Here is an 11,393-nt window from a genome sequence, read left to right as displayed (position 1 = left end):
TAATGTATTTGTATTCTATGAAGTGAGTTTCATTTGTGAAAACAAAGTGCACCTGTGTATTGCTGCATTATGTAATCTATTGTAATCTCAGGTCATTGCTGAAAGAGGGACCCAGAGTTACATAACAAGAATGTTACTTGAACAAAACAAGGGTTATTTTCAACACAGAGAGGGCCAGTGAGAAAAGGAATTTGTAGTCTAAGTGAGTCTACAAGTGACATAAATCTTTTTCTGTTTGGACTACTGTGTAAGTGGAGGAAAGTGGGTGGGGGATTGTAAGAGTATGAGACAGACACACAGACAGATCTATTTATAGAAATATAGCATCAGGCAGCAACTATAGGGCCTAAATATAGCTGCAAGACACCAAGCAGGACTCAAAGAACACATTGACTGAATATGACATCCAAAGCAAACCAACACCACTTCGCAAGTTGCCCTGGGACATGATCGAACTTGTGGTTAGCTTCTAAAGGAGCACCTCCCGGGTGTGTTTGTTTGGCTGTTGAGTTCAAATATCAACAGTCTTTCTCAGGAATCTCTTACTCCACCTTTAATAAATCCCAGCTAGCAGAAGATTGTGCGTACATGCACGTGATTAATTGCCCACCCCGTCTCCTCCCCAAAACACCCAAATATTGTAGTTTAAGATGGCGCCGAGTATGGCTGCTGTGTTGCGAGCTCCGACCCAATATTGCATTTTTTTGTTTGTTTTGTCTACAGTTCTTATGTTTTTTGTCTTGGATGTTGTCTGCTTTATTGTATATGATAGACAAACACTTTTGGACATTGGTTCTGCAATAGCACACTGAAAACTGGACTTTAAATACCTCAATGCTGACCCGCTGTTTTCAAACACAACAGAGGAGTCCTTTGTCTGGGCAGCCCGGCCGTGGAAATGCAGCCAGAAAAGGGGAAAGAGAGCTGGCGTTCTCATCAGACTAAGACGCTGCGCAAATCGACCCCCGCTACTCAGCATTCTACTGGCAAATGTTCAGTGTCTGGAAACCATCATGCTCTGTGAGCTGAGAGCACGGATCTCTTTCCAACGAGAGATAAGGGACTGCTGCATTATCTACCTTACAGAAACTTGGATGTCTGCGGAGATTCCAGACTCAGCCATCGAACCTGTGGGGTTCTCCATGCACCGAGCGGACAGAGTGAGACCTCTCAGGTAAAAGCAGAGGTGGTGGTGTATGTTTTATGATCAACAAATCCTGGTGTGATCAGAGGAATGTACATCCTATCAAGTCTTTCTGCTCTTCTGATCTGGAATTTCGCTTCTGTGTTGACTATTCTGGCTACTGAGGGAATTCACAGCGGTCATTATCACAGATGTGTACATCCCCCCACAAGCCGACACAGACCGGGCACTCAAGGAAATGTATGGGAGTATAAGTGAGCAGGAAACCGTGCACCCTGAGGCCGCGCTCATTGTGACTGTGGACTTTAACAAAGACAACCTCAAGTCGATAGCAACTAAAAAATACCAACACATCAGCTTCAACTCACGAGGGGATCGGGTTTTGGACCATTGCTACTCTCCCTTCCGGGATAGCTACAAATCCCTCCCCCACCCACCATTTGGCAAATCAGACCACTCTTCCGTTCTGCTTCTGCCTGCTTACAGGCATAAACTGAAACAATAAGCACCCGTCCTCAGAACGATCCAGTGCTGATCGGACCAATTAGATTCTATGCTACAAGACTGTTTTGATCAGGTGGAAGATGTTCCAGTCCGCCTCTGATGACGACATCGAGGTCTACGCTGATAGCGCAATGTGTTACATCAGGAAGTGCATAGATGACAAGCCAGTTATGCCCCCCGCAAAACTATCAGAGCAGCCAAACGCCAGTACAGAGAAAAGATTGTAGGACAGTTCAACACCACCGACTCTAGAAGCATGTGGCAGGGAATGAATATCATCCCGGACTTCAAAGGGAATAAAAACTCTGCCGTGAACACCGCTGCCTCTCTCCCGGATGAGCTAAATATTTTTATGCTTGTTTCGAGGGAAATAACACCACCCTTGCGGAGAGCGCTCTTGTGGCCGAAGCTACAGAGGTTAGTTCACTCTCCGTCTCTGTAGCGGATGTAACCCAATCCTTCCGACGGGTGAATATCCATAAAGCCGTGGGTCCAGATGGCATTCCGGGCCGTGTCATCAGAGCGTGCGCGAACCAACTGGCTGGTGTTTTTATGGACATTTTCAACCTTTCCCTCTGCAATTCATTTAAGCAATCCTAAATCAATTGCTTAAATGACCGGCATCCTGTTGCTCTGACCCCCATCATCAGCAAATGCTTTGAGAGACTAATCAGAGATTACATCTGCTCTGTGCTGCCTGTCTCACTGGACTCACTGCAGTTTGCATACCGCAACAACCGCTCCACTGATGATGCCATTGCATCAACACTACACAATCTCCCACCTGGAAAAAGGAACACATATGTGAGAATGCTGTGTGTAGACTACAGCACAGCATTCAACACCATTGTGCCCTCCAAACTTGATGTGAAACTCCGGGTTCTGGGCTTAAACAGCTCGCTGTGCAGCTGGATCCTGGACTTCCTCTCAAGCAGACGCCAGGTGGTTAGAATGGGCAGCAACATCTCCTCATCACTGACCCGCAGGGCTGTGTTCTCAGGCCACTCTTGTATTCCCTGTACACACATGACTGTGTGGCAACACATAGCTCCAATGCCATCATTAAGTTTGCTGATGATACAACGGTGGTAGGTCTGATCACTGACAATGATGAAACAGCCTACAGAGAGGAGGTCCACACTCTGACACGCTGGTGTCAGGAGCACAACCTCTCCCTCAACGTCAGTAAGACCAAGGAGCTTGTGGTGGACTTCAGGAGAAAAGACAAATAGCACAGCCTCATCACATCAATGGAGCATCGGTGAGAGAGTCAGCAGCTTCAAGTTATCCACATTACAGAGGAACTCACATGGTCCGTCCACACTGAGGCCATTGTGAAGAAGGCTCACCAGCACCTCTTCTTCCTGAGATGGCTGAGGAAGTTTGAAATGAACCACCACATCCTCACACGGTTCTACACCAGCACTGTAGAGAGCATCCTGACTGGCTGCATCACTGCCTGGTACGGCAACATCACTGCCCTCAACCACAATGACCTGCAAAGAGTGGTGCGAACTGCAAGATACATCATCGGAGATGAACTTCCCTCCCTCCAGGCTACATATACCAGGTGGTGAGTGGAAAAAGCTCGGAGGATCACGAGAGACTCCAGCCACCTGAGCCATGGGCTGCTCTCACTGCTACCATCAGGCAGGTGGTATCGCAGCATCAGGACCCGCACCAGCCGACTTCATGACAGCTTCTTCCCTCAAGCAATCAGATTTTTGAGCTCTTGATCTCTCACGGTCAATACACATCAGCACTGCACTTTATCAATCTTACACTGGACTGTCATAAATTATATTCTCTCTTAACAACACACTAGCAACTGACTATCATCCGACAGCCTGAATGTCAATACAGCACAATACAACCTACTGTATATTTTATATATACTATTTTTATTGTATACTGTGCATTCTATATTGTGTGTATTGTATACTGTGCATTGTTTATTATTATTTGTATATTGTGTTGTGTGTAATTATGTGTATATTAGATATATACATTGTGTTGTGTAAATCTGATGTTTATTGTAAATTGGTATGTATGTGATCACTGTCATGACTGCTGTGTTGCTTGGAACTGCACCCAAGACTTTCACCTACTGTTGCACTTGTGTATATGGTTGAGTGACAATAAAGGGATTTGATTGGAGTGCACAATGCCTGTTTTTACAATGCATATCCTCATCTGCATACAATGGATTTCACCATCCAGACATGTGAGTACTGCATTTAACGGTACAAGAAACTGTATTATAGATTGTAAATGTCACATGTACCCAAAGGTTAGATGCTGCATGGAGAAACATGATTTAATAAGATATGAACTTGCTTTCAGAGAATATATCTTGAATATCCCTTGGCAAAATGTTTTTATCATTGCAGACATAAATCCAACTTAAGCAATTTTGCTTCTCAGAAAATATTTTAAATAGTTTTAAGGGTGTTTTTATTGAGAAGTGAAATATTTACTACTGGAAACAAAACAAAAATTATTTAAATTATTTTAAATTGTCTGATATCATTAGAATACTAAGATTTTATATTTGACTCTATATTTCCTTTTTACAACTTATATTTGAACGCCTCTTCAATTAGTTACATAAAATTAATATAGCCTACTAATGGCTTGATAACAATTACTTCTGATTCAAGTGCTTAACTACATACTTTTTTATTCTAAATGTGGTGAAATAAATTAAAATAATTTTATATCCATCTGTTAAGTTCATTATTTGTCCAGCTTGAGTCGGCAGTTCACACACAGCAGTAAAAGAGTGTGTTCACAGGGGGTAAAGCTTGCATGGTGGTGCGCACATTTTTGCGTTAAGTTTACTTGTTATAAATCTCATCCTGAGCGTGAGAAGCGGCGTACAACATTTTTTGTGTGTTCGCAACGTATATACATGATGCCCCTGGTGTTTAGTTCTAAAGTTTAGTTCTGGTGGTGTCGCTATAGAGTTTGGCCTGGAGACCCTAATCCTGGTATGGGGGATATTCATAATAATGTTATTTAAAAGACATTTGTCTTAACCATTTTGGCCTTGGCCAATCACTGTCTCAAAGAAACTTCTTAAAGGACATGATGTCCTTTTGACATCCAAGAGGAAATGTCTTATAGATATATTGCAGATGAGCAAACGACAACAACAAAAAAGCCTTCCAGATGCAAACACACAAATCAAATAGACGTCTGGGACGATGTACGTGTTACTGTAGATGTAGGGTTACTGTAGATGTAGATGTAGGGTTAGTGTCTGCCTGGCATGAAATTAAAGTAATTGCATTATTTGTTTTTCCACAAACAGTTTTCATTCATGCATAGCAATATCAAAGAAGCAGATTAAATAAAGAACTGTGTTTCTGTGAGGGATGTGCTTCCTTCTCAAGCCTCCCTCTAATTAACCCACCCAGCATAAATGCTATTGCTTACACTTTCACACATCCAACAAGCTATTAATTGTTTTTTTATTCTTCGTTTCAGTTTTAAATTTTTCAGTAAGTGCATCTGTATTTGTATGAGGGTCCCAGAGGAACCCAGAGGCAAACACCCTCCCACCCTCCATTGATTCTCATCCTGACTCAGAGCCTCTGAGATTCTGACTGATGAAGAGGTGGATTGAGTGAGACAGGGAGAATAGAATTCAGAGCATGAAATATTGAGCAGAACAATGGTGTAGAAAACAATGCAATAAATGTGAATAAATATTGCATATGCCAATGCTGGTATACAGGCTTGTGTGTCATTCAAAACTGAACTGAGAATGCCTTTGAAACTCTAGTTCAATCCTTTAATTTGAATTAGGGTGGCAAAGAGGTCTGTGTACTTTCGAATAATTAAAGGTATTGTGTTTTTTTAATGGAAAGGTATGCAAAAATATTTTGCTACTCCCTGAAGGATATTACTGAATAAATGTTGTGAGATATCTCACCGGTCTCTGACAGCTCTAGACTCTGTAAACAGTGTTGAACACAAAAATGTGTTCGTGGGCCGCATTCTCTGATGCTTTCGACCTGTCAATCATTTTTCCCGTTTTCATTGTATTTTAGTTTTAGCGAATTATTGAGGCTTTCTGCCATATTAATGCCATGTTGTTCATAACAGTTATCAGTTGAGGGCGCTATTTTGCAGCTGTTGTTTTTAACAACTGTTTCTGCATGATGTCAGCCTCAATAAACCTAATTTGGTATTGTTCAGTATAATTTGGCAGGTTTAAGTGGTTTATGAGGACTTTGTTTTAGGTTACAAACTGGTAATTACAAGGGTATTATGCTATAAATGTGGTTTATGAGGACATTTCTAGTGTCCCCATAATTAAAATCGCTTAAAAAAACATACAAAACGATGTTTTATTGAAAATGTAAAAATGCAGAAAGTTTTTTGTGAGAGGTAGGGTTAGGGTTAAGGGATAGAATCTATAGTTCATACAGTATAAAAATCATTATGTCTATGGAGAGTCCTCATAATGCACCAACATGTGTGTGTGTGTGTGTGTGTTTGTGAGAGAGAGAGAGAGAGAGAGAGAGTGGCTGACTGCATTTGGCTATGTTTTTGTGAATGACAGAGGGAATATTGTGGTCTTGCGATTGACAATCTCATTGCATGGTCAGAACTTGTCGATGGTCGCTAATTTACAATGTCTCGCACACACATACACACCCAGGCTCTAGTTAGGGATGCACAGACTGTCTGGCCTGTTGTAAATCATTAGTCCTCTATGTGCTGAAGTCAGGATGCAATTATCTGGCTTTGTAGTGCAGTGACCTGATGCTCTGTTACGGCTCGGTGGCACTGAGCTCTAATTTAACCCACCCACAGAGATTCGTTCTGGGTTAAGCTGGCACGGACTACATCTGAAGGTTCAAAGCAAGGCACTGGTTTCGAACTGCATGTGGAATTTTTTTTTAAAAAGGATTAGTTCACTCAAAAATGTTCTCATCATTTACTCACCCATATGCTGTCTCGTACTCATATGACTTTCTTTCTTCTGCGGAAAACAAACAATAATTTTTTTGAAGGATATATCCATAGGGTCCAAAATGGACATAAGGGCAGCATAAAGGTAATCTATAAGAGTGCTTTAATGCATGTTTTCTGAAGCGATATGATTAGTTTTGAGAACAGACCAGCGATCTGCACATATATCAAGCGCGAGAAAGTGTAACCGAGCTTAAAATCATTATCGCGCCAAGGAGACTGCAGATGTTATTGTACATATATTTACATGATTTCACTATAACCCCCCTGGGGGCCTTTTACCCCAAATAAGGGGGCCTTTTACCCCAAGAGTGGGGTAAAAGGCTCTCTCGCCACCTTAAAAAAAAAAAAATAATAATAATAATACCTACTTTACCTGGTCACTTTGTGACCATAAAAAGAGCATATTTTCCAAGTTGTGCCTTTAGCCCCATTGTACCCTATACATTTATGTTTCATTGATTGTTGTCACCCTATTTGTTTAACCCATGGTTTTACTTAGTACACAATGATGTGAAATTGACTTCACAATACCTGCAGCAACTATTGCATACTGGCAGCTCTAGATGCTGGTCTGGTGTCCAGCTCGGACGGGACAAGGGACAAGGGACAAGGGACCCCCTGTTTGTGTGTATGTGTTTGTATAAAGGGGGTGTAGGTGATGTTGTTGAAATTATTCACCAGTTGCCTCTGCATTTCACAGGACTGTTGATATTCGCACAAACATACAAACATACACATGCACACGCGCACACACAGACACTATTCCTCAGTGTCACTGATTGAATAAGCAACACATTTTCAAGGTTATACTGACAAACCCAAACAAATGACATTAAGAGCCGCGAGAGCCTAAGCAAATATTTCTAAGCAATGTGTGCTTCTCACAGACAATGTTCTTTTCTTTCTTTTCCTAGAATCTCTGTTTGTGCTTGTTATATACCTACTCTTTATAAACTGTGGAAGCTCACATTATAAAGTTATAATGGTGCTAGTAAAAGGGGCACTTTCACTGTGAATGAGATAAGTTTTGCAGTTTGCTTTTGCAGGTTAGATTAAAACTCATATTCTAAAGTATTATCAATGTCTTGTATTACACAGAAATTTTTTACGAATACACTTTTTTGCAGTGTAATATTTGAGGGTGGTGGGTGGATGATTGTAGATCATGTTTGTAAGTTATTTGAAAAATAACAAGAGCTGGCTGAAATCACCTGTTTCATTCTAGTTTGCAATCAGTTCAATCAGGGTGAACAGGCTTATTTTAGTCTGCTTGGAAACAAAGTTGTGTTTACTGCTGCCAAACTGACAAAACCCTCTGGAGATCCTCCAGACACCCATTAAAAGAGCCTTTAAATATCCTATTTATGTACTCAAGGAACTTCAATATATATTTCAAGTGCTTTGAAGCCCTTATGATGGGTTTATTGAAGCAGTCCTTAGAGTTCTTGCAGGAACTAAGATTAAGTTTCACAGAGAACTGAAAGGGTGTCTGGAGGATCTCCAGAGGATTCTGAAGGTCTAGCATTCAAATAGTTCCTTGAGTATCTTTTACAGTTTTTTACAATTGGTTACGTGCTTTTCTCAATACCTGAACATTGTTAAAACTCTTCATACTATCAACACAACAACATCAGTGTCTGAGGACTGAACTGTAGATCATCTTGTCATGAAATCTTTCTCACTCAAACTCAATAATTTGAAAAACCCTGTCTATCCACAGCAAAATTTGCACACTTTTACATAATGTTTTCAAAACTATAAATTAATGTTCAAAACAGTCAAATAAACTGAATTAGACAGCAAAATGCTTTATTTCTACCATAATTTCATCTAATCTCACTAATCTCATAAAACACCACATCGAGACAACCCCAGGGGTAGTGGTATGTAGTCATCCCTACCACTTACCCAAACACAATAAACAGGTACTATGGGAAGAATTAAAGGCCATGCTCGATATGGGGGTAATAGAAGAATCCCACAATGACTGGGCCAGCCCGGTGGTTCTAAGAGCAATGGCTCAGTCCAGTTCTGTGTGGATTATAGGAAAGTGAATGCGGTGTCGAAATTTTATGCTTATCCAATCCCTCGTGTTGACGAACTTCTCGATTGGTTGGGCACAGCTCGCTTTTATTCGACATTGGATTTAACAAAGGGATATTGGCAGATCCCCTTAATGTCCCGTGAAAAAACAGCCTTCTCCACACCGTTTGGGGCTCACAGCAAACCCGAAGAAATGCGCAATTGGGTGGGTGTAGGTACGATATCTGGGGTTCCACTTGGGTCATGGTCAGGTGCAGCCCCAAATTGATAAAACTGCAGCGATTGCGACCTGCCCGAAACGCAAGACCAAATAGGAGGTGAGACAGTTCCTGGGGCTGGCTGGCTATTATCGAAGGTTTGTGCCTAATTATTTGGACGTCCCCAGCCCACCGTCTGATCTTACTAAAAAGGGAGCTCCAGACCCGGTCCAGTGGACGAAGCCGTGCCAACAAGCATTCATGCAGGTAGAAGCTGCATTTTGTGGCAGGCCGCTTCTGCATTCCCCTGATTTCTCTCTCCCTTTTGTTTTGCAGACAGATGCATTTCGACAGGGGCTGGGTGTGGTACTGTCCCAAGTGGTGAAGGGGGAGGAGCACCCGGTGCTGTACATTAGTTGGAAGCTCTCTATGAGAGAGACGACGTACAGCACCATAGAAAAGAGTGCTTAACCATCAAGTGGGCGGTCCTCACTCTCCGCTACTATTTGTTGAGACGAGCATTCACCCTCTGTTCAGACCATGCCCCGCTTCAATGGCTCCACCACATGAAGGATGCCAACGCCCAGATCACCCGTTGGTACCTGGCACTCCAGCCGTTTAAGTTCGAGATGGTCCAGAGGCCGGGGGCGCAGATGGCTGTCATGGACTTCCTCTCCAGAAAAGGGGAGTGGGGGGGTGGGGGGTGGGCAGGCCAGACAGTTCCCCTGGCCTGAGTCAGGCGGTGGGAGTATGTAGAGGCGAGGGCGTGGTCGAGCGTTCGTCTGGGGAGAGAGGAAGTGGTAAGGGTTTTCACATGAGATGAATTGCTGGTAATTGCTGTTTCTTTGTTCACAGTGAGAGACGGGGGAAATAAAAGGGGCCAGACCTCGGAGTGAGGGAGAGAGAGCCCAGCTGAAGCTACGAGTGTGTTGGCAACTGCCAGTCCCACTAGTTATATCGTTTGAGTGTTGATCTGAAGCTTTACCGTCACGCAGTCAAGTGAATGTGTTTTTGTGTGTGAATAAATTTACCTTTGAGTTGGATTTGCCATCTCCCGCTTCCTCATTCCTCAAACCTGTTACAGTTTTGTTTTAAGCACTTGAAGCAAGTAATCTACATTGATATGAGATATTCATAAAAAAGGTAGGCCTACGTATTACTACAGAAATTCTGATGACAAAGTGTACACACATTTCTGCTATTTTCTTCTGTGCTTTCTGTACAGCTGGTCTTGGACCAACACTGCTGTGCCATTATTTGCCTGTTATTACATGGTCTATTATTGTGGTTTTCAACTATTTCTGATAAATCCACCCTTAAACAGCACATGACAGCAAAACAAACAGTGGTTGGTTTCTTTTCCTGTAAGTCAGGCAGAAGTTTTCCTTTCTAAATGGCCAGAATAAGCTAAAAAGTGGACCATAATTCACACAATTATTTGACATATTCATGTGAATTTTAACTGTGGTAATTTAGCTCTGCTACCATTCTTTGTGTCCTTTTAAAGGTCTATCATGCTAGAAACAGTAAGCACAAATTAGGTTCCACAAAAACAAGGATGAGATAGAAGAGGAAAGTTGGGCTGGGCGATTAGATCTGTAACTGATCGATAGAGGAAATATTATCCTGTTCAGTTTATGGCTGCACAGAGAGACTAATGTTTGCAAGGGAAGAGAGCAGGATAAAAAAATCACAGGATGTTTGTGTGTGTGTGTGTGTGTGTGTGTGTTCTATGTTCATACTACATTGTGGGGGCCAAATGTCCACACAAGGATAGTAAAACCTGAGATCACCTACCTTGTGGGGCCCAGCCAGCGGTTCCCATGAAGGAAATGGCTTATTAAACATAATAAAAGATGTTTTTTTGAAAATGTAAAAATGCAAAAAGGCTTCTGTGAGGGTTAGGTTTAGGGGTAGGGTTAGCGTTAGGGGATAGATATTACCGTTAGCTCTGTACAAAATCCATAAAATGCATGGAAGTCTATGGAGAGTCCCCACAGTGATATAAAAGCAAGTTTGTGTGTGTGTGTGTGTGTGTGTGTGTGTGTGTGGCCTAAGTACTGTATGTCACAGTACTGACTAAAGGCTGTTCATTGCCATGGAGTGTTCAGATGACCACAGGGAATAGATGAGTTTAGCAGGAGAGAGTGAAAATGAGATCTGGATAGAATAAGAAAGTGGGAGTGAGAGAGTGTGAGAGGAGATAATTTGTTCAAGAGAGTCCTTAAGCACAGAGGAAAAAATGAGAAAACTGTTTAAACCCTGCTAAACTTTTCTGTCTCCCCCAATCCCTCGCTTTTGCTCTTCATTTCCTTTTTTGTTTCAAACTTTCAGTACGATTTGTCTTACTGTACTGGCAGAGTTTTTAAAGTCAAAGCAAATGAAAAAATCTACCAGTGCTGAAGAAGTAATCCAAAGTATTTAGAATACGTTACTGACCTTGAGTAATCTAACGGAATACGTTACAAATTACATTTTACAGCATGTATTCTGTAATCTGTAGTGGAATACATTTCAAA

General features: G+C 41.9%; 1 protein-coding gene across 1 annotated transcript in view; it reads left to right on the top strand.

Annotated features, from left to right (window-relative positions):
• Positions 1-11,393, top strand: part of LOC127450333 (protein O-GlcNAcase-like) — a 105,285-nt gene that overhangs the window by 43,098 nt on the left and 50,794 nt on the right. The window lies entirely within an intron of this gene.

The sequence above is a fragment of the Myxocyprinus asiaticus genome, chromosome 2 (assembly GCF_019703515.2).
Source record: "Myxocyprinus asiaticus isolate MX2 ecotype Aquarium Trade chromosome 2, UBuf_Myxa_2, whole genome shotgun sequence".
Taxonomy (NCBI): domain Eukaryota; kingdom Metazoa; phylum Chordata; class Actinopteri; order Cypriniformes; family Catostomidae; genus Myxocyprinus; species Myxocyprinus asiaticus.
The sequence above is the reverse complement of the archived record's forward strand: the minus strand, read 5'-3'. Positions and strand labels throughout refer to the sequence as shown.